Source organism: Ixodes scapularis, unplaced genomic scaffold, assembly GCF_016920785.2.
Source record: "Ixodes scapularis isolate PalLabHiFi unplaced genomic scaffold, ASM1692078v2 PGA_scaffold5__190_contigs__length_132052651, whole genome shotgun sequence".
NCBI classification, from domain to species: domain Eukaryota; kingdom Metazoa; phylum Arthropoda; class Arachnida; order Ixodida; family Ixodidae; genus Ixodes; species Ixodes scapularis.
The window spans coordinates 30,226,076-30,249,710 of record NW_024609880.1 but is presented as its reverse complement, the minus strand read 5'-3'; the positions used below and the strand labels follow the sequence as shown (position 1 = coordinate 30,249,710).

Genomic DNA, 23,635 nt, shown 5'->3' with positions numbered 1-23,635 from the left:
TGCCCGTACAAGCTTCGGGATTCAGAGCTTATTGACCACCGCTCGGAGACGAGCTTCGTTCCATACGTAAAGTATGTTGACGGACGCCTCACCCTGAAAAAAAGCCACAGGTACTACACTCAGGTCATGGCGATGATGTGCATCCTGGATGTGGTCGAGACATTTTAGTTTGTGTATTCTCCTAAGCAGGACATTATTGTCACGGTGCCTCGCGACGAGGAATTCCTTGCCGAGTATATACCTAAACTAGAACATTTTTACTTTCATTACATGCTGGAAGCAATTCTGGAACAGCATTGAACGACACATGGGTAGCGCAGGCTGCAGTATGCCATATCTAGGGTTTTGCGTTTTCAGATAAATCCAATAAAATCCGAAAAACGGTTGCCAGTAAATATTTTGCAGACTCAAATTGATCCGGAAAATTCAAAATGTTTGGGACTGCCAGCTGTTATGAACCCGACCGGCCTTTATATTTTCCCGGGATCTTCTAACAAGTTTCGCGTTTCTCCTTCCTTTTTTTTTAGTGTCAACATCCATTTGTAAGTAGGTGTCACAAAAGAATGCCGTTTAGCACTTTATCATAAAAATGAGATAGCCTCCCTACGACCATAGCCGAATACGTCTCGCATTAAAAAAGCTGCTTTACTAAATTCGCAAACTACTGTTTTCTATCTTCCATTCGCTTCGCCGATGAACTCAGAATTTTGTGAACCATAAAAGAAAGCTCTGTAAAACTTCGATTTTATAGTGAAAATTGAACTTGGAAAAACACCCTCCGATTTCGCTCAAAAATAAACTCTGAAAACGCGGAATCCTAGCCATATGCGAAATTGCTGTCGAGTATCATCATCATGTCGCTTGGAGCCGCTGTGTTGGGTTGGGGGGGGGGGGTGGATCTTAAATCTGTGAATGGGACTAGTCTGCATTCATTTTGTTATTAGTGGTATTGGGAGAATAGATATCTTTGGTCACTGGATTGGTTCATTATATCTGCGCAAAGAAGCTCGTCCATAAACGGTGGTCAATAAGCTCTTTCAAGCAGCATCGTTTTTCACCTGTTAAATTACTGATTGTATTTCTCAATTGTAAATTCTGTCAATTCTATTTATCGTCCACGTGTTGTGGCCCGGTCAAGGCGCACGGGTCGCCTAAGTCATTCAGTTGCGCTTACATACCTTATTTCCTAGTGGCAAATGTTGCTTGTACTGTATGTTGCCAGGACAGGTTGCAGCATCCATGCTGTCGTCGAGGTATGTCTTTGGTTTATTTATTTATTTATTCACTAACCCACAGTGCCAGATGGCATGCTGTTTTCTCAGTACCTTTGTTTCCAGGCCAAGATGTTAATATTCTCTTTGTATAAATGTACTATGTGATGCCTATTTTTCCATATGGCCTATAACCTCATGTAAATAGCGGTTGAAAATCAGCTGTTAATAAATACATGTTCTCAATGGCTGTATATCTACTCTCATTCATCAACGTTCCTGCGAAATACACATTTTTATTATAGTACTCAACATTAAAAGAACAACAAAGGACATAATTAAAGGGATGTGAAACATAAATGTAAGCAAAAGAAACAAGTCGCAGAAGTAGCCCTACAGCCCAACATGCACCACCATCTGCACTTTAGCATTTAAAGAGGACTGCACTGAAAAAGAAATTCCTAGCAGACTTCGACATTACACCATTAGCACAAAGATATGCGATAGAAGCCACATACATATTCAAAACCATCACAAAGAAAAATAACTGAGTATCCTTTTTCGCCCTGAAGTCACAAATCCTAGGTGCCGGTTGCCTAAGAATGTAATGAGGTTCTGTTCTGTTGAATTATTTCGTAAGGATTGGTGGCTGAAGATTCACCAGTACACACCAGATGCGCACGATGTCGGTCATGCTAGAAATAAGTTCAGTGGGGACTTTGTTGTTCAGAACATTGAAAATCTTTATCCTCTGAATTGCTCTCTCAACGTGGATTCGCACCTTGGCAACTTGGTATGTCATCTCCATTTCAGCAGACGTAAACTGCAACTGGCCTTTTGAGAAAAGGGGAAACACCATGACTCCATGCTTGCTCTCAACTGGTGCTTTGATCCCCGGGAACCCTTTATCTGCAAGTACTACATCTCCTGGTTCTATACGCTCTAAGAACCCCGAGTCAATAGTTATGTAGGTGTCCGAGCTCCGGCCCCCATACGCCTGTGAGAGAAATGAAACGGTTCCGTTGGGGAGAATGGCTATGAGAAACTTCAGTGTGTGACAGCCCTTGTAATTTGAGAACAGTGCCCGCTGCTGTTCTAAAGTCGCTGGAGTCTCCGTCCTCACCTCGGTGCAGTCAATTATGTAGCGGCACTTTGGGTAGTGTGCTTTGAAGCACTCCGGCATAGTTGCCTGCACCGAGGAAGAGGACGGATTTGGGATCCAGGAGCTTGTGGCACTGACCAGGTTCTTTAAAACAAAAAAAAAAAAAAGATGCGGCTTGCTGTTGTCTTGTGCACACCGAACAGCACCCCAAGGCTCGTAAATGAAATCCCGAGCTTCAGTTTTAAAAGAAATATGAGCAGTTTGTTTTCAATGGAGATGTCATTCTCTCTCACAACAATAGAACTGAGTAAATGGAGCAACAAAGCAAAGACACTCGTGCTCACTGAGCAGAGCTCCTCAAGAGCACCAGACTTTCCTACTAAAGAGTCCTAACCAGCAAAGATGCAGCTCCGTCGGTCAGGCCCCACAGCTGTTGATGCGCATTCTGTAGCTGCTTCGATGGCGACGCTTGTCATGATAGCATGGGTGACCTGAGTGGAAGCATCCCCATCTGATGTCACGGACAAGAAGAGGTTGCAGGGTCCAACTTTGTCAACTTGTTCTGTCTGTGTGAACTGTGAAAACACCATATGCAAGTATCAGTGGTCTACTGTTTCCACTGTTTCGCAGACAATCTGCTCTAATTAGAAAAACTCCTACATAATCGGAAACAAAACGAATAGTGCAACCATTCTGTTTGCATGAAATGCATATGTCACTTGCTGGTAGTTTCCTATTTACAAAGCAATCTTGTAATTCAGACAACATTCAACAAAACAATGTTTCTGGTGAGCTGGGAGGGAACAGGTCACCTTGTCGTGTGCACAGCAGTTCGGGGGTGATTAGATCCATAAGGCAATATAGTTTTATCAATATAGTTTGATGGCACTACCACAAAAACCTTTTCGGTATTGTCCGAATAACTCGTCTGCTTCATGTGACAGGGCAATCGTAGAACAATATTAATTTGTGAAAGTCGGAAGTCCAGAAAAACATATCGGACAAACTGGCTCACCGCATTCACAGCGTGCATAGAATCTCCCTCTTGCTGTGGTGGTTCAACACTGGTGGCCTGGTCGTCCTCACTCGTTGAGTGATCGGCTACAGTGGTCGAGGGCCCGGCATCTTCCGTACTTGAGGATGCAGGTGTTGAAGGGCTACCCGACTGTGTCCTGCTCCTTTTTTGCCAGCTGCGAGAAGAAATAAAAACACTGTGTTTCGGGATGTGATATTAAACCTTACAAACAAAGCTAAAAAAAATATCTTCTTGCCTGGGCTCAAGTTGGGCAAGTTTGAAACTTGCAGCTAATTAAGTCTAGCCGATAAAATTCCATCGCTATCTTCGGGAGGCAAGAAACAAAACGTAAGCTCTTCACGTCCTCCACGACTTTCGATGCATTTCGCGAATAAAAAAAAAACGAAAACGTTATCGTACCAGGTGCCAGTTACTAACCGTTTATATCTCTGAAGTTTAGTCTCCGTCGTCACGTTGTTTCTTGCCTTGTATGACGAGGGAAAAATCGTGGGAATGTAGGCAGGGTGGTGAGCGATGGAGCTCTTCTGGTTCCCAACGAAGTGGGCGCTCCAGATTCTAGTTTGCCGATTCGGGGGTTCCCACGAGTCTCCGTCTGCCCTGTGCACATAACAGTGACTTGTTGCACGAGCTATACTTCGTTTCAGCTTCGGTCCAGACGCAGCCGATGCTACAAGCGCGAGCATGTGGCCCAGAACAGTGCTTGCACTGCACGAGCGCGCGTGCTGGGCAGGGATGCTGAAAGCCCGGAGCTCGCGCTTGTAGCTTTGGCTGCGTCTGCACCGAAGCTGAAACGAAGTATAGAAACATATCTTCCACACAAAAAGCTAGCAAAGACGAAGAAAGTTGGCGCGAAAAACAAAACTGTCTTACGTTGCGCGCCGCACCGCTGCGATCCATTTGCGCCGGCGGTCCGCCTCGTACGGCTTGCCAGGAAATCGATAAAACTTCACGGCAGGGAGCTTCCCGGCTGTGTTGATGTAGCTGTTATGACAGTCGTACACGCAGCAATACGTCGACGTACGTTTCTTCGGCCGCGATGCTGCGGACGCCATAACGAAACCAAAGACGAAGCCCGCGCCGTGCGAGAGCAGAACGACGGGAACGTACCAATAGTTCGGGTCTCGCCCACCTGATGGCGCCACCAGTCTTTTTGAAACACGTCCGCACGAAGCCTATACACCAACTCATGTTTACAAACAAACCGGAGCGCCCGGAGCGCCCCTAGCGGACGCCACCGGCGCCGCGCATGCGCGATGGGGGTGTGGGCAAGAAACTCGCCGTCGCCCATAAACAAATCATTAAAATGCGATGTTGTCGGCGCCGGTGTGAGTCCCCCTGCCCTTTTTCGCGTTCGAATTGTTGGTTCTACGCCTTCCTGGCAATGTCTGACTACTTGAGCGGCGTCAGCGAAATTACCGAGGCTCGTTGCACCGCAAAACTTCGCGTGAATAATGTGACATGTGGCGATTCATTCCGCGTGGACGCCGCAGATTGTACGCTAAAGCCTGATTCGCGTGATGAGATTTCGCTCAAAATTTTCAAACACGACGCCGCTCGGGCTGCAAAAGCGTGAACCGTAGCTGAGATGGTCGACGACGATACTGAAAATCGAAAGCAGAATCGGACAAACTGAATTAGGCATAACAAGTCGGTGTCGGTCACTGGTAACAATGACCAACATCTTCTTGTATCTACTGTTTACGTCGAGCCTGCTTACTAACCTTCAAATTTAAGTCTTTTGAGGCCTGCACTCACTTCTTATCGCAAGTACCGCGCCAACATTTGGTCTACGGACCGGCGTCGTCTAAGAGAGCAGACGACAAGCAGAAACGTTTGAAAGAGCAGACGACAATTCGAACGGTCAGGCGGCCGTTTGAACTTGAAGACGCACTGAACGTAGTCCACAGGTGGTCCGCACAACTTGACAGTTTCCTGGCGTTCATGTTGGAACACAACAAATAAATCTTATGACCACAAGTATCCGTGAATTCAACCCAAAGTGCTTCCCACCCAAGCAATCGTTGTCCGACGGCGTCTGCTTTTCCCTTTTCACGGCACATATCCAGATCCTCGGACGAACCGAGCACGTGAAAACTGACCTTTAAACCTTTCTCGACTCTTTTGGTGCGGCCCCAGTCGCGGCGTTTTGACGAGAAGGCAGGTTTTTATCTAAATCCTTTTAAAACAACGCAGGAATACACGTCTGGCCTGGGGACTTCTGCCCACAGCCCCAGACCGGAAGTGCGACCGACGCGCCACCACCGCGCCGTGACGTCACAGAGATGAGTTCGTGTATAGCTCCTGGGCCGCGAATCGACTCGAGTGGCCACTCTTTTCGTTTACTGTGTTACTCTATGATGCGATCTCAAAGCAGAGCGGCCAGGCGAGAGACAGACTCTTCCACAATTCCTCGCGCGCGGGTCGGGGCGCTTGGGGGATTTCGCAAAAAGTCTGGTGCCAAGCAATGGCCGCCGGTGGCGACACCGACGGGCTGCCGATCCGCCATCCAGAAGTTGTTTAAACTTCAAACACCCACGTAAAAAAAGAAACAGAACGGTTTTCTTTTTTGCCTCATCTGCTTTTCTTTGATGTCGGTGTTCGTCAAACTTGACGTCACACGCCACCTGCCTATGGTGTGTCTGTTACCGATCCATCTGTTCTGCCGCGGTTTGCGACCTCGCTACCGCCGTCGACACGGCAGGAAGGCCAACGAGGTCCGGATCCAGGTGTATTTGCTAGATTCCTGCATCGGGGAAGCGCGTTTCGCCAACACCACCTCGAGGACAAGGCCGTAGTGCTCCTCCGGTGACGTCACGGACGTTGGCCGACGGACGCGGCGGTACTGTATGGGAGTAAGGGAATCGCGCGTGGGGTTTCCGTGGTAGAAACACAATTTAGTGAACAAAAACGCGCCTCGCAAGCTAAAAGTCAATATATAGAAACATATTTTACTGCGCAGACGGCGATCGAGTGTCTCGTGGTAGGGCGAAAAAAAACTACTTCCAGCGTGGACGAACCGTCGTAAAGACGTTTGATGATCAAAACTTGCTTTATTAGATAAAATGCTAGATATAAACCGTTCTTGTAACACAAATATTGTTTAACAGAGCGCAGTAATATTAGTTTTCGAGATTATTGTTATCATCGATAATTAGAAGGAAAAAAAATCTTGAGCCATTCCACTCTCTGAGGGGGATGACCACGAAGCGGTTTAGCACAGGACACAGACGTAGGAAGCCTTTATGTGCGCTTTGCGCAAATGAAGGCACTCTACACAGACGTGACACAGAATATTTTTTTTTGCGTGCGTTTTCCACTTCGCGATGTTTGTCGTCTTGTCTGGCACGATCGTGTTTGCCGCCCGCAGCTGCCACTGACATTCTCGGTGCCGTTCCCGCCGTTGCTCTTTGTAGGCCTGCTGCTTTTCGGGAGTCCGGACTACAGTTCCTGTATAGGCTCCCTACGGGAGCCAGAGAGAGAGAGAGAGAGAAGCGTTGTAATAGAGGTTGGGGGGGAAAGGAGAGAGCCAATAGTGTATACGCACTGGGCGCTTTGTCACTGGCTCTCGGGGGGGTATGGGGATTGGGGGAGAAAGTTGGGTGGGTGAGAGGGGGGTGGTAGGAGTAGAGTTGTGAGGGGTAGGTGGGTAACGTCGGCCGAAGTGGAGGTTTAAATAATTTGGTGGTCGAATGATGGGTAGCCGGGAGATGGGGGTAAGGGGGGGGGGGGGGGGGGGTCCAGCACTAGTTGCGCGTCTGTTTTCCACGTGCCGCCGCGCCGCTATTCGCCGAGATCCGATCACGTGAGGAGCCGGATCAAGTGCCATGCAGGAAAGCAGACGTTGCATGCGCCCCGACAGTACGTTCCCCTGCTTTTGAGCGCGCCGCGCGCCTCGAACGCGCGGCGCCGCTATTAGCCGAATTCAGTCACGTGAGGAGCAGGATCAACATGCCGTGCAGGGGTGCTATTCAGGGGTGCTATTCTGGTCGCAAACGGGTACCTTTCGAGTTGTGACGTATCGAGAAAGAAGGGGCGGAGCCTCAAACTAGAATGATTCTTGTTTGAGGCTCCACCCCAACGTTCGGGTTCACGCACGCGGTCAGCTAGAATCTGACGATGCCCTACGTCGCGGTGACGTGTCCATCCAGTTGGGGCGAAGAAATCCCTGCATTTCCCTCTGTTCTTTTTGTTATCTTCCTTCTTTCCTCCGGGAGTTAGAACAAGCGAATAACGGAGAAAAGGCTACCTTCCGGAAAATGGAAGGAAACAGAGAAAAATAATACTATTCTTTTATAAAATACGAAAGATTATTGCAATAATTATGGCGTAAAGTAAATTTAGCTAAGATATCTCAGCTTTTTTTCTCGAAGTCTTTCGCTACGGTCTTTGAAAACAAACATGGCGAAAACCGCGGTAACGACCTTGTGGTGTTTGTGTCTCGCTTGAGTGGTTGCTTTCCCTATTTCTGCACGATACGGATGGCATTACGAGAAGAAAATATTATGTGAAGGTACGTTGCGACACCGACCATCCTTTGTGAAGCCGCCGTGAACATAAGCTGCAAATGAAATTTCCTGTTTGCCTGGGAAGGAGACTTCAAATGGATACAGAGCTGACGACGACTCTGTGGTTATATATGACTAGTCATGAGATCGACGCAGAGTGCACCGGTTGTGAACATGCTGTGGATGATGCAGGAAAGTTTCTTCGTGCAGTTTTAATAATGCTTTGCTCGCTTTGCTCACCGCAGTGATTACGACGGTAGTCCCCATAAGCCATGCTCTTCTCTTTCGGCGCTGAAGAAATGGACGCGACCGCATAATCTCGGGCAGTCTTTTTTACTTATTTTTATATTTGCAGAAAAGCTCGTGCAAAAAAAAAAAGAAAAAAAGAAAAGAAAACGGCTTCCACGTTTTTACACGTCCCTACATAGGTACCTCGCTATCCCATTGGCTTCATTGCGCGTGACGATTCAACGCTCTTTGCCATGGAAACGTTCGTGAAACTAGAAAGCCTCTGTTTGCCGCTAACAGTCATTTTTCGAGTTCGGGTTGTGACGACAAAATGACGTAAGAACAAGAATGCACGGGACTATTTCCATTGTTTTAACTCGACAACCGTGCCCTTGGCGAGTTAAACTCGAAAGAACATGGCCGCGATGCTCGTCGGATCGACCGCGGCTGGGGTTTGACATGCGATCGGTCACTCGGTCAACGCGCACACGAATGCTTTCGTGCTGTTGGATGAGCCCATTCGGCGGCAGGACCGGGTCGAAGAGCACAGTGAGCTGGCGTTTAACGTCTCCAATATAACACTTGGCGAGACGCAAGACTTGGCTTCTATTTGTGCCGGTGTTATGAAGCCTGAAAGTGGTGGTAATGCTGTGGCTCGTACGGTAGCCTTGCTGAGATTATGAAGACAGTAATACACCTACATTCAGCGTTGCCATGCATCAAGATTCAAAACCTCCCTTTTACACAAAGGAAACCACGTTTCCGCGAGCACGGAGGAAGCAGCCAACGGTCTGAGAAAGAATTGTGCCGCCACCACGACCGCCAGCGATCGCCCCAACGGCAAGAAAACAAACCACAAGCTCATTGAGGTTTGTGTAGTGCTGACTGCTGATTCATCGGACGACAAAGGTGAATGATGTAAAACGCAACGTAAGTTTGCCAGCGTTTTGCAAAACTAATGCGTTTCGTTGAAAATTTTAATTTGTGGAATTCGTTAACACCTTGAACGTTTGACGGGGACTGCATTGTGAACGCAGGCTTCACACTAGTGTTTTCTACAGTGTGTGCTTTGCCTGCACACATATATAGACAGAAACACTGCCTATATGGTGCATAAAATAAAGAAAATTTCGCTTATCTTGATAATGTTGACTATCAATTGAGTGCTGTTGATAGTAGTGGCGTAGCCAGGAACTTTTAAGGGGGAGAGGGTGGAGGGGGTTTGAGGTGGCTGGGATGTTTATGACTTGGGGAGCGGGGGGGGGGGGTGTTGTCGAAATTTGTGTGTATATTCTAGGGCCCGCCGGATTTGGGGAGGGGGGGGGCGAAGATAAGCCCCCCCCCCCCCCCCCCCCGCTAGCTTTGCCACTGGATGATACCATAAGGGGAGCATCCTACATTCACAGGCTGCCATAAGCATGTGCAGAGCCACTGAACTCGTGTTACAATGGCAAGATAGTTGCTGACATTTTTCACGTTACGTAGCGGTTCTTTCTTTAGTACATATGCTCGCTTTTCCTTCACAGATCTACTCTGCTTCAACAGCGCGTATTTGCTCTGCATTACAGGCAAATTTAAAAAAAAATTCAGCTCACTCTACTCTATAATTTTAACGAGTTACTGTCACTTTTGAAACGACAATCTTTTTAATTTCTATGATAACCTTTACATTAAACACACGGGTGTTGAATGGAGGACAATTGTATCTTTATTATTTTTCTTGGTCATGGAGATGACGACCATCCACAAGATTGCACTGGCTGAATTTCTCGCCTACAGTGGGTAACAATGTTACCATGCTCCGTCAGACTAAACTCCTGCTGTCTAAACAACTAACGATTCATTTTAGGACACACTGTTCGTAGTTCATTGCAGGGCATCGAAAAGTGTTTCTTAGGACTGTCCGATGACTGACATGCAATTCCAGAAGCTTGGCGTGAAAAGGTAAAATATCTAGTTGATACAATAAAATGCCATCAGCAACCCATTCAGATTTTATTGCGTGATTGACAGTAGCTACAAACCGCAACAAATGGTCAACTGAAGACATAGGTACTAAGCGTGCACTAACTTCGAAGCGGTAGAAACCCTGCAATTTTAACGCAAACTTACCACCAATTCACACTGAAAGAATAAAAACACACAGAAAATACACGGGGGACAGACACACACAGTTCTTTCAGACACACACAGAAAGAACTGTGTGTGTCTGTCCCTCGTGTATTTTCTGTGTGTTTTTATTCTTTCAATGTGAACTGTACTCTATCCAACGCGCTCTGCTATGTGTACCTAATTACCACCAAGTTGTTAATGACAGAGTGGTGTTTGCGGAAAAGTGTTGGAGTCCTTCAGAACGGTAACGATCTCCTCCAGACCGATGATGATGGTGACGAAGGTTCTGTTAGATTCTAGGTTCCGTCAACGCACCCCACGACGTCGAGTGCTTGTCGTGGTGGTGACAAAAGCCTTCTTTCGCACATGCCTCAGCTGCCTCGGTTCGGGGTTTCGTCGACCCAGCCGTCTCTTCCCATCCGGTTGACAGCGACACTCGCGACGGCCGTCACGGCTCTGATCACCATCTACTGGGCATTAGCTATGTGATCATCGGTGGCAACCGCGCTCTTGTAGTTCCCTGCTGCGAAAAATCTCAGTGCGATTCAATTAGTCTGCTGCTGCTCGACAATCATCATCTCTCATCGTCGCCGTCTCTCGTCGCGCAGCTGGTCACACTGCGATCACACGGTGCTTTTCGACAAGCGGTATTGTCGTCAGAAACAGTCGTCGTGCATCGCGAAGGCTACCGGGTGCTCGCGGTGAACCCGTCATTCTACGCGTTAATCGAGCCATCATTGCGCAACAAGCATCGCCGCCATTTTCTACGCTCTAGAATCCCGCCCAAAGCTTGTTCCCCTTCGTGCAATAGAAACAGAAGTTAAACGCACGAGCACATCACCCCAAACGATGCTTGCACGAACGTTGGTTTGCACTGCGCAAGCGCGCCTGCTCGACAGGGACGTTAAAAGCCCGGAGCACGTTCTTGTAGCTCCTACACCCGCACTAGCTCGCAATCATTGTGAAACAGAGAGTAGGGTGTGTCGAGTAATACCGCAGTTAATCTAGTTACGCGACTTCCGCTATGTGCTACGTAGGTCGGACGTGGTCATACGTCACTTTGTCGTCACGGTCCGAGCTCGAAGAGCGACAGTTACGGCAAACAGTTGCTTTCGTGTTTCGCGAACGTTCCCATGGGAACCGCGTGGAATTATCACGCGGGCTGTGGCCAATAGGAGCGCGCGGCTCGTAGGGGGGAGGAGTTTTCGAGAAACACGAACGTGACCGTTTGTGACCAGAATAGCACCCCTGGTCACAAACGGTCACGTTCGTGTTTCTCGAAAACTCCTCCCCCCTACGAACCGCGCGCTCCTATTGGCTACAGCGCGCGTGATAATTCCACGCGGTTCCCATGGGAACGTTCGCGAAACACGAAAGCAACTGTCTGCCGTAACTGTCGTTCTTCGAGTACGGACCGTGACGTCAAAGTGACGTATGTTCACGTCCGACCTACGTAGCAGATAGCGGAAGTCGCGTAACTAGATTAACTGCGGTATTACTCGACACACCCTACTCTCTGTTTCACTATGAGTGCGAGCTAGTGCGGGTGTAGGAGCTACAAGAACGTGCCCAGGGCTTTCAACGTCCCTGTCGAGCAGGCGCGCTTGCGCACTGCAAGCCAACGTTCGTGCAAGCATCGTTCAGACTGATGTGCTCGTGCTTTTAACTTCCGTCTCTATTGTACGAGGTGGAAGAAGCTTTGGGTAGGAATCTAAAACGTAGAAAATGGCGGCGATGATTGTTGCTCAACGATGGCTCGACCAGTGCGTACAATGACGGGTTTTCCGCGAGCAGCCGGTAGCCTTCGCGATGCACGACGACTGTTTCTGACTACAATACCACTTGTTGAAAAGCACCTGTGATCGCAGTGTGACCAGCTGCGCGACGAGAGACGTCAACGATGAGAGATGATGACCGTCGAGCGGCAGCTACTAATTGAATCACACTGAGATTTTTCGCAACGGGGAACTACAAGGGCGCGGTTGCCATCGATGATCACATAGCTAATGCCCAGTGGATGGTGATCAGAGCCGTGATGGCCGTCGTAAGTGTCGCTGTCAACCGGCTGGGAAGAGACGGCTGGGTCGACAAAACCCTGACCGAGGCAGCTGAGGCACGTGCGAAAGAAGGCTTTCGCCGCCACCACGACAAGCACACCGACGTCGTGGGGTACGTTGACTGAACCTACAATCTAACTGAACCTTCGTCACCATCATCATGGGTCTGAGGGAGGCCGTCATCGTTCTGAAAAACTCCAACACTTTGCCGCAAACATTACTTTGTTATTAACAACATGGTGGTAAGTTGACGTTGAAACTTCAGGGTTTCTACCACTTCCAAGTTAGTGCACGCTTCGTACCTATGTTTACAGTTGACCATTAGTTGCGGTTTGTAGCTACTGTCAAACATGCAATAAAATCTGGATGGTTTGCTGATGAAATTTTATTGTATCAATTAGATATTTTACCTTTTCATGCCAAGCTTCTGGAATTGCATGTCAGTCATCGGACAGTCATAAGAAACACTGTTTGATGGCCTGCAATGAACTACGAACAGGTGTGTCCTAAAATGAATCGTTAGTTGTTTAGACAGAAGGAGTTTAGTCTGACAGAGTATGGTAACATTGTCACCCACTGTAGACGAGAAATTTAGCCAGTGCTATCTTGTGGATGTTTGTCATCTCCGTGACCAAGGAAAACAAGAAAGATACAATTGTCCTGCATTATACACAGGCGTGTTTAATGTAAAGGTGATGATACTAATTAAATAGATTGTCGTTTCAAAATTGACAGTAACTCATTAAAAGTAAAGAGTAGTGTGAACTGGAATTTTGAAATTTGCCTGTGATGCAGAGCAAATACGCACTGTTGACTTGTCACCATCAAGCATAAACGACAAGCGGAAGCAGGGTAGATATGTGAAGGAAAAGCGAGCTTGTGTACTAAAGAAAGAACTGCTACGTAACGTGAAGAATGTTAGCAACTATCTTGCCAGTGTGGTACGAGCTCAGTGGCTATGCACACGCTTATGGCAGCCTGTAAATGTTGGATGCTCCCCCTAAGGTATCATCCAGTGGCGAAGGCAGGGGGGGCGGGGGGAGGAAGGCTTATGGGGCTCTGCCTTCCCCCCCTCCCCAAATCCGGCGGGCCCTGGAATATGCAAAAAAATTTCGACACCCCCTCCCCCCGCATCCCAAGTCACGAAGATCCCAGTCACCTCAACTTCCCTCCCCCCTCACCCCCTCAAAATTTCCTGGCTACGGCACTACAATCAATAGCACTCAATATATAGTCAACATTATCAAGATAAGCGAAATTTATTTTATTTTATGCACCATATAGGCAGTGTTTTTGTCTTTATATGCATGCAGGCAAAGCACACACTTCAGAAAACACTTGTGTGAAGGCTGCCTTCACGATGCAGTCCCCGTCAAACTCTCAAGGCGTTAACAAATTCCACAAATTAAATTTTCAACGAAACGCGTTAGTTTTGCAAAACGCTAGCAAAATTACATTGCGTCTTATACCATTCACCTTTGTCGTCCGATGAATCAGCAGTCAGCGCGACACAAACCTGAGCTTGTCGTTTGTTTTCTTGCTGTTGGGGCGATCACTGGCGGTCGTGGCGGCGACACAATTCTTTCTCAGACCGTTGGCTCCTGCCTCCGTGCTCGCGGAAGCGTTGGTCACTTTTTGACAAGTTGAGGTTTTGAAACTTGACGCATGGCAACGCTGAATGAAGGTCTATAACCGTCTTCATAATCTCAGCAAGGCTGCCTTTACGAGCCACAGCAACACCACAACTTTTAAGCTTCATAACACCGGCACAAATGGAAGCCAAGTCTTGCATCTCGCCAAGTGTTCAACCGGAGACATTGAACGCCAGCTCACCGTGCTCTTCAACCCGGTCTTGCCACCGAATGGGCTCATTCAACAGCACGAAAGCATTCGCGCGCGCGTTGATCAAGTTACCGATCGCATGTCAAACCCCAGCCGCGGTCGATCCGACGAGCGTCGCGGCCATGTTCTTTCGAGTTTATCACGCCAAGGGTACGGTTGTCGAGTTAAAACAATGCAAATATACTCGTGCATTCTTGTTCCTACGTCATTTTGTCGTCACAACCCGAACTCGAAAAGTGACTGTTAGCGGCAAACAGAGGCTTTCTAGTTTCACGAACGTTCCCATGGCAAAGAGCGTTGAATCGTCACGTGCATTGAAGCCAATAGAATAGCGAGGTACCTATGTAGGGACGTGTAAAAACAGAAAAGCTGTTTCTTCTTTTTGCACGAGCTTTTCTGGAAATAAAAAGTAAGTAAAAAAGACTGCCCGAGATTATGCCGTCGCGTCTAATACATCTTTTCCTGTTAAATCTGCGTTTATTTACACTATGTACAGTTTAAGCCGAAAAGAAGCTAGCCATTGCTCATGGCGTTTTGGAATCAGGCTGTCTCTGCTATCGCGGGTGCGCGCGTGCTTTTTCTTGAGCCTCGTCTTCGTCTTTCTTGACCGCGATATATATCATATCCCCCTTCTTGATTAACACCCAGTACATATTCTTTAAAGTGTGCTGGCTGCTTGATCTGGCGACCCCCTCGGGTAGTCCTTGAACCGGGGTCTGCTTGGACGTCCGCGTTGTCGTCCACGGTGTCTCTGTCCTGGACTTCAGCATTATTGTCCGTGGTGCCTCTGTCCTGGACGTCAGCATTATTGTCCCCGGTGCATCTGTTCTCGGGCTGTGTCATTTGTGACTCGTCTATGTCCTCCGTGGCTGGGTAGATTAAGAATGGCGAAGCTTCTTCTTTGCCCTGTAGAGTTTCCAAGTGTGATCTTCTGGGGCGAATATGATCAACGTGTCGCCGCTGAAGTTTTCCGTCCTCCGTTCTTGTTTGAAAGGATCGAATACCTAGCGGTTTCATGATTACCGCGGTAACCCATGCTGGTCTTCCACCGAAATTTCTCACGTAGACGGTTTGGCCTGCCGAGTAATCTGCCGTTACTCCGTCCGTCGGAGCTTCTCGGTCTTCGCTTGTCGACGAGCTTTGATTCATGAGATCGAGAGGTGTGGCGATCCGTCGGCCGAACATTGCTTCGGCGGGTGTTTTCCCCGTGGAGGTTGAAACTGTCGTATGCTGCCTGAGAAAAAACCTGGCGATTCTACACTGGATTGTTCCTTCTTTGAGTTTCAGGAGGGCCTTTTTTGTTTCGCCCACCATACGCTCCGCTTGCCCGTTTGTGGCCGGATGATATGGGGCGCTGGTGTAGTGTTTGATGCCGTTTCTCGTTACGAACTCGTCCATTTCGTTCGACACGAAATTTGGCGCATTGTCGGAGAAAAGGATTCTGGGTACTCCAAAGGTTGCAAAGGTGGAGCGAAGGGCGTCGATGATGCGTGTAGACGTCGTGGAGTGCATCGGCTTCACCTCCAACCACTTCGAGTAAGCGTCGACGACGATGAGGTACGATCTCCCGTCGATTGGTCCGGCGAAGTCGATGTGAATTGTCTCCCAGGGTCGAGTGGCAGGTGACCAGTCAGGCGTTGGTACCGTAGACTTGGCCCGATGATGTTGTTGGCACGTCTCACACGCAGCTGCGGTTGCTTCGATGTCTGCGTCAAGCCTTGGCTTGACGCAGACATCGAAATGGCCCACCAGAAATGGCTCCGAGCAGTACTTTTCATGGCAACAATACCCGGGTGGTTGGCATGCAGCATTTTCAAAGCTTGCTCGCGTGCTGCTTGTGGTAGAACAACACGTGCCCCCCACGTCACACTGCCGTTGTGTGTTGCCAACTCGAGTTCTCTGCGCTTGTACGGTGCGAACTCGTCTCCTGTCCAGTTTGTGGTGGTTCCGTCTTGTAGTCCTTGGTAGACTTTTGACAAAACGGAGTCTTCCTTGGTCAGACGCGCGATGCGTTGACCCGTCAGGGGTGGGCACTCCATTGCTTCGAGCATAAGTACATCTCCTGGTGGTGCGGCTTCGTCCTTCATAATTGGCAGTGGTAGACGGCTGAGTGCGTCCGCGTTCTGGTGCGCCTTGCCTTGTCGGTAACGCAACTCGTAGTCGTAACAGCCAAGTAGAAGGCACCATCGGGTCATGCGTGGTGACAGCGTTACCGGAATCTGTCGACCTTGGCTCATTATCCCCAGAAGTGGCTTGTGATCGGTGTACACGGTCACTTGTCGCCCGGCGACGTACTGGTGGAAATGCTTCATGCCGAAGATGATGGCTAGTCCTTCCTTATCCAGCTGAGCGTAATTACGTTCGCTTTTGCCCAGTGTTCTGGATACGTAGGCAATTGGAGCATCTTCTCCGGCGTCGTCCAGCTGCGACAGAACTGCCCCAACACCGTATGGTGATGCGTCGCAAGACAAAACAAGTTTCCGCTTGTCGTCATAGTGAGCGAGCAGGGGTGCTGAACTAAGCAGCACCTTCAGCTCTTTGAAAGCCTTGTGCTTTTCGTTCCCCCAGCGCCACTTGGCGTCCTTGTCAAGCAGTCGATGCAGCCTTTCGGCGGTGGATGCCCTGTTCCGCAGAAAACGACTGTAGAAGCTCAGCCTTCCAAGAAAGGCTTGGAGCTCCTTTTTGTTGCTCGGTTCCGGGGCTTCCGTGATGGCCTTTACCTTCTCGGCGGTTGGTCTCACTCCATTAGCATCAACGTGGTAGCCTAGGAATTCTATCGCTGGAACCCCGAATTTGCCTTTGGCTTGGGAGACCCGAAGTCCGGCTTCCGCGAGGCGTTGAAGAACGGCTTTCAAGCGTTCTAAGTGTTGCTCTTCAGTTGCCCCTGTGACCATTATGTCGTCAAGGTATGCTCCCGTGCCTTCGATGCCTGACAACAGCGTGTCCATGAACTGTTGAAACAGCAAAGGCGCAACCGAAATTCCGAAAGGAACTCGTTTAACGCGAAAGAGCCCCATCGGTGTCGTTACAGTCAGTAACTCTGCTGTGGCGTCGTCCACTCGCAATTGCTGGTACGCTTGTTGCAGATCTATCTTCGAGAAGATCTTTCCTCCCCGTACGATGGACAACAGGTCTGGTGCTGTGGGAAGCGGATATGCGTTTGCCTTGAGTGCCGGGTTGACCGTGCACCGATAGTCCCCGCATAGCCGTAGTGTACCGTTCTTTTTTCGGACGATGACTAAGGGTGTTGCCCAGGACGACGACTTTACCGGCTCCAAAATGTTCTGGGCCTGAAGCTTGTTCAGCTCTTCATGTACTGCTGTTCGCAGAGCGGAAGGCACTAGTCGACTCTTCAGGAATTTTGGAGCTACGTCCTGCTTGAGGTCTATGTGTAGCGGTTCGCCGACATGACCATCGAGCTGTCCCTGGAACACTTGCTCATGGGTTCTCAGTAGATCTTCCAGGTTTGGTGGAGACACTGAGTATACGCCGGAAACCTTGATGTTCAACGCAGGAAACCAGTCCCGACCAAGCAGACTTGCTCCCTTTCCGTTAACCACGTAGAGGTCCAGACGAGCGTCTTTGTCCTTGAATCGTACGTTGACCGGCACCTTCCCCGCTAGTTGCATCTTGTCTCCAGCCCAGACGCACAAGGAGAGGTCGCAAGGTTCTAGCTTAGGAGGTCGTCCCTGCCAAAGACGTTTGTATGTTTCGGAGCTAATTATGGAGTGGGAAGCTCCGGAATCCACTTCCATGTCGAGGTGTCGTCCGTTCACGAGTAGCTCCGCGATGACCCGCGAGGTGTCTCCCTGGGTAACGCTGTTGACAGCAAAAAGATCACCATGCGTCTCATGCTCTGTTGCGTCCGCGTGATGCGTGCGACACTTCGATTCCTCTTGGGACTTGCGCTGGGCTCTGCGTTTGAAGCAGGCCTCTTCCAGATGACCTTTCTTGCGGCAAAATGTGCAAGTTGCTTTGATATGCTTGCAGACATCCGGCGTGTGCGAGCCTGTGCAGCGGAAACAAGGTTCCTTCGCTGTTTTTTCGCCCTTGGAGGTCTTGACTGAGGAGGTGCTCTGGACCTTTTTATTATAATGCAATTAAATGCAAAGGTGCAAGCGAGCTGGACAAGAGTGACGAAAGTAAACCCTGGAGAAAGGGAACAAGAGGGACAAAGGACAAACATAAATCTCCAAACACAGCTAGGTGACTGGTGAGCGACCGAAAAAATCCGCCTGGTCCGGGTATCGAACCCAGGACCTCTCCATTACAAGTGGAGCGCTCTACCAACTGAGCTAACCAGGGGTTAGACGTCAGTAGAGCAAACGGGTTTCATCAGCTGCCACCAGTCGAACACCAACGAGGGTAAAGCTTGCAATTTAAAGTTATTATTATAATGCAATTAAATGCAAAGGTGCAAGCGAGCTGGACAAGAGTGACGAAAGTAATGTTTGTCCTTTGTCCCTCTTGTTCCCCTTCTCCAGGGTTTACTTTCGTCACTCTTGTCCAGCTCGCTTGCACCTTTGCATTTAATTGCATTATAATAATAACTTTAAATTGCAAGCTTTACCCTCGTTGGTGTTCGACTGGTGGCAGCTGATGAAACCCGTTTGCTCTACTGACGTCTAACCCCTGGTTAGCTCAGTTGGTAGAGCGCTCCACTTGTAATGGAGAGGTCCTGGGTTCGATACCCGGACCAGGCGGATTTGTTCGGTCGCTCACCAGTCACCTAGCTGTGTTTGGAGATTTATGTTTGTCCTTTGTCCCTCTTGTTCCCCTTCTCCAGGGATTACTTTCGTCACTCTTGTCCAGCTCGCTTGCACCTTTGCATTTAATTGCATTATAATAATAACTTTAAATTGCAAGCTTTACCCTCGTTGGTGTTCGACTGGTGGCAGCTGATGAAACCCGTTTGCTCTACTGACGTCTAACCCCTGGTTAGCTCAGTTGGTAGAGCGCTCCACTTGTAATGGAGAGGTCCTGGGTTCGATACCCGGACCAGGCGGATTTTTTCGGTCGCTCACCAGTCACCTAGCTGTGTTTGGAGATTTATGTTTGTCCTTTGTCCCTCTTGTTCCCCTTCTCCAGGGATTACTTTCGTCACTCTGGACCTTCCCTTCTTTTTCACCTTGAATGTGACGTTGCTGGCTGGCAGCAGACTCGGTAGCCAAGGCAATCGCGTAAGCTCGGTCGAAGGTGATGTGACGTTCGACCAGCAAGCGTTGCTGTAGGCGTGAGTCCTTAATGCCACAGATGAAACGGTCACGGAGCATGACATCTAAAGGCAGAACGGTAGAAAATTCAGCTCCTGGTGTTTGTGCGGCCTGGACCGCTTGTGTCACCTCGCTGGACGAACTAGCGGTTGTAGCCGTAGTAGTCCTGGCCGGCACGTTAGTCACCGTTCCGAAGTTGCAGTCCGCTGCGATCTTGCGGAGGGCGGCGACGTAATCAGAGATGGTCTCTGCCGGTGCTTGGTTTCGCTGATGGAACTTGAAACGGCTGAGCAGTTCTGCCGGCTTCGGGTCGTAGTGTTCGTTGAGGAGTTTCACAATGTCTCCAAACTCGACTTCCGAAGGCTTTCTCGGAGCTAGTAGAGCCCGTACGGTGTCGAAGGTCGACTCACCGCATGATGTGAGCAGAACTGCTCGCTTCTTCACGGGGCTGGTTATGTCCTTGGCTTCGAAGTAGAACTCAAGGCGTTCCAACCATGAACTCCAGTTTCCTCCGGGGTTAAATGCCGGAATTCGTCCGTGAGAGCCGTAGTCTTCCATCTTCAGGGTTCGCGAAACTCCCTCGTCGCCAATTAATACATCTTTTCCTGTTAAATCTGCGTTTATTTACACTATGTACAGTTTAAGCCGAAAAGAAGCTAGCCATTGCTCATGGCGTTTTGGAATCAGGCTGTCTCTGCTATCGCGGGTGCGCGCGTGCTTTTTCTTGAGCCTCGTCTTCGTCTTTCTTGACCGCGATATATATCAGCGTCCATTTCTTCAGCGCCGTCGTAATCACTGCAGTGTGCAAAGGGAGCCAAGCATTATTAAAACTGCCCGAAGAAACTTTCCTGCACCATTCACAGTATATTCACAACCGGTGCACTCTGCGTCGATCTCAGGACTTGTCATAAATTACCAAAGAGTCGTTGTCACCGCTGTATCCATTTGGAGTCTCTTTCACAGGCAAACAGGACATTTCATTTTCAGCTTATATTCACGACAGCTTCACAAAGGATGATCGGTGTCGCAGCGTACCTTCGCATAATATTTTCTTCTCGTAATGCCATCTGCATCGTGCAGAAACAGGGAAAGCAACGACACAAACGAGGCACAAACACCACAAGGTCGTTATTGCGGTTTTCGCCATGTTTGTTTTGAAAGACCGTAGCGAAAGGCTTCGAGAAAACAAGTTGAGATATATTGGCTAAATTTACTTTACGTCAGAATTATTGAAGTAATCTTTCGTATTTTTTAAAAGGATAATATTATTTTTCTCTGTTTCCTTTCATTTTCCGGAAGGTAGCCTTTTCTCCGTTATTCGCTCCTTCTAACTCCCGGAGGAAAGAAAGAAGAGAACAAAAAGAACAGGGGGAAATGCGGGGATTTCTTCGCCGCAACTGGGTGGACACGTCACCGCGACGTAGGGCATCGTCAGATTCTAGCTGACCACGTGCGTGAACCCGAACGTTGGGGCGGAGCCTCAAACAAGAATCATTCTAGTTTGAGGCCCCGCCCCTTCTTTCTCGATACGTCACAACTCGAAAGGTGCCCGTTTGCGACCAGAATAGCACCCCAGGGTAGCTAAACTCGTGGAGTAAAACATTCTTCGCTTTTTGACGTAGCGGGGGGAGTGACCAAAAGAACGCCGCAAAGTTTCCTCCTCCCTGCGCGCGCTCAACTTCGCAACTTTTGACGAAAAATCCCCCGCGATCCCTAGGCGGTGCACGAGAGCACGAGACAGCGCGGGGAGGCGAGCGTTCACGCCGCTCGCTGTACGTCGTCTTTGGGCTCTCTAGCGCCGACAATCCCGTCATGCCTCGCCCAGGCGAGGAGCGAGAGCAGACGACGAGAGTTCGTCTGCTACGATGAGGCATTCGCACAGCGGACCTGAAAGAAAAAGTTGGTTTTCTGCTCGAAATCGCGTCCCGCGGGCCACAAACTCAAACGCGAGCTTGAATTGTAAGCGTCTGATATTTCACGAAGGGAGGAATTGACGGCCCGTCTTTTATTTGCGAAATTTGAGTCGTTTTGTAGCCGTACAGACGCTGAAACCTACCAGTGTGTAATGAAAGGCCCAGGACAACCACAGGGGCTGCGAGATCTAGCATCATTTGTGTATGGGAGAAAAGTGCAACATTTTTCGACAAAACTCCCACAGCAGAAACCTGCGACGCATTCACTTAGCGTCCAAAAGGCTAAACATGGAGATGTTGCCCGAGACTCAAGCAAAATCATATTTGAACGGCAGCTATCTCACCCCGTCATATTTTGTTTTGAGAAAGCTCTCGTTCTCAATGCCAGGGAAATAAAAAGTCTTACGAAACGTATTGCTAGCTGTTCCAAAGAACTAGATTTAAGCCGTATCCTTTCAGTGGTTCACTCATAATATAATGCTTAAAACGAAGCAAGCTCTTGCGCGTACAGTGCCATCAATTTCCTCAAGCGTATGCTGTTTTGTAGTCAACTGGTTTCGGAAACTTAGCCGTCTGTAGATATCTCTGACAGCCAAGTTGCTTAAGTGGAAGTCATCGCAAATGTAAGTTCCACGTTGCAGCAACCAACGTTTAAACGAAGGCAGCGACTGCGCTCTCGCATTCCCACCCATCACGCCGAACAAAAAGGCGCTAGTTTCGGTTTGAGGTCGGTACTTTTCTACAACATCTATGGCGACAGCATCAGTCTGCACTGGGTGCATTCGGCAAGTTCGTTCGGGGCCTGTTCTCCGTGCAGAACTCGGCGGGTGTAATGCATTAGAACTCTCCTAGTGCAAGTCTGTATCGCGAATTTGGAGCCTTTCACTGGCCTCACCGGCGGCCATTGCTTGACGACAGGCAATATGCCGCGTCCTGTCTAGTTTTCCCTTCGTTTTCGTCCTTGCTGCTTTGGCCTTTTACACCATGAGGCAATACACGCAACTCTAAGGGAGAAACACGCAAAAATTGGAAGCTTGTACGCGGTGCTCGAGGGCGAGCATTTTATGACGTGCTGCGATGTTTATGTCGGGTTCTTGGAGATCAAATAGACATTCGTCAAGCGTTTGAACATCGATTAAAAAAAAATTGGCCGGAGCACGATTGACTTTCCCGACGTCGCTTGCTTCGGTTGCTAAATAAATGGCACGTCGAGCGACTGAACGGCACGCTCCGAGTTTCAGTTTGTCACGGAAGCCCTCACAGGAGTTCAAAGAAAAAGCTGTCACCATGCAGCACTATGTACAAGCGGTCAAAACGATGCGAAAATCCCCAGTAAAGGCATTCTAACTTATCGTTTGCTGAGCTTTGATGACTCCGAAATCACGGATGACTCCACAATAACTCTCGGTAGCCCTTGTCTCATTAAACACATAACAGTTAACGCCCAACAAAGTAGCCCTGGACCCTCAACCACACAACATTTAGTTAAACAAGATTGGTATTCTAACGCGTTTAATATTCTTTCCCACAATATTAACTGTTATTTGCGGAAACATGATAGAAGTTTCATGGTAGAGAACAACCTACTAACGTAATCAAATTGAGTTTTCCCGTTTCTCCTATAGCATGCATAAGATCGTGTCAAGCGATGACTGCCGGTGGTGCCGCTCGACCCCAGCAATACAGGTCTTTATCCACGTTCTAGCCTCCTAAGAAATCAGTGGTGCCAGTGCTATTAGACATAAATCGTTTATTTGCATCGGTACTCCCATACCTGCCGGATGTTGGGACGAGGCGCAAAACCGTACATCCGGCCAATATTGAAGCCGGTTTTCGGACGATATTGCCTCGACACTCGCCAAGAAGCAACGTGCTGTTTCGGCGACTCGTTTGTGTAATTTATTTGTTCAGTCATATTAATGGGTCCCGTGCCACTGTGTACACCCCAAAAAAGAAATGTACTGTGGTAATTACACCTTGAGGAGAAGCAGGCACGTAGCCAGATTTTTGTTTAAGGGGGGAAGGGGGAAGGCGCCGATGACAAAGTGCTCTATGAGCGGGAGGGAGGAGAGGAGGCCCCAGCAAAATGGAAAATTTCGGGGGGGGGGGGGGGGGGCGGGAAGGCCAAGCCTTATGCCCCCCCCCCCCTCCCCTTGGCTACGTGCCTGACGAGAAGGGGTATTGTAGTTTTAAATCTTTATAAAAAGGTGTAGGCATTATCATACGTTTTAAGAAACGTGTTTAAAGAATCACACATTTTTAAAGGTGTGAAGTTTCCATTTCTTTTATAAGGTCCATCGCTACACTTATTAAGGTGTTAGTCACGGGACACCCCACTTACATGTTTAAAGGTGGGAAAATGCTTAATGTGTATGCTTAATGTCCAACGGAAGACAATCTCTTTCATGTGATTACA

The 23,635-nt window shown here is 48.8% G+C and overlaps 1 pseudogene; it reads right to left on the bottom strand.

The window, feature by feature from the left end:
- Positions 1–1,429: 1,429 nt before the first annotated feature.
- On the bottom strand, positions 1,430–4,460 carry LOC121838112 (annotated as a pseudogene).
- Between the last annotated feature and the right edge of the window lie 19,175 nt (positions 4,461–23,635).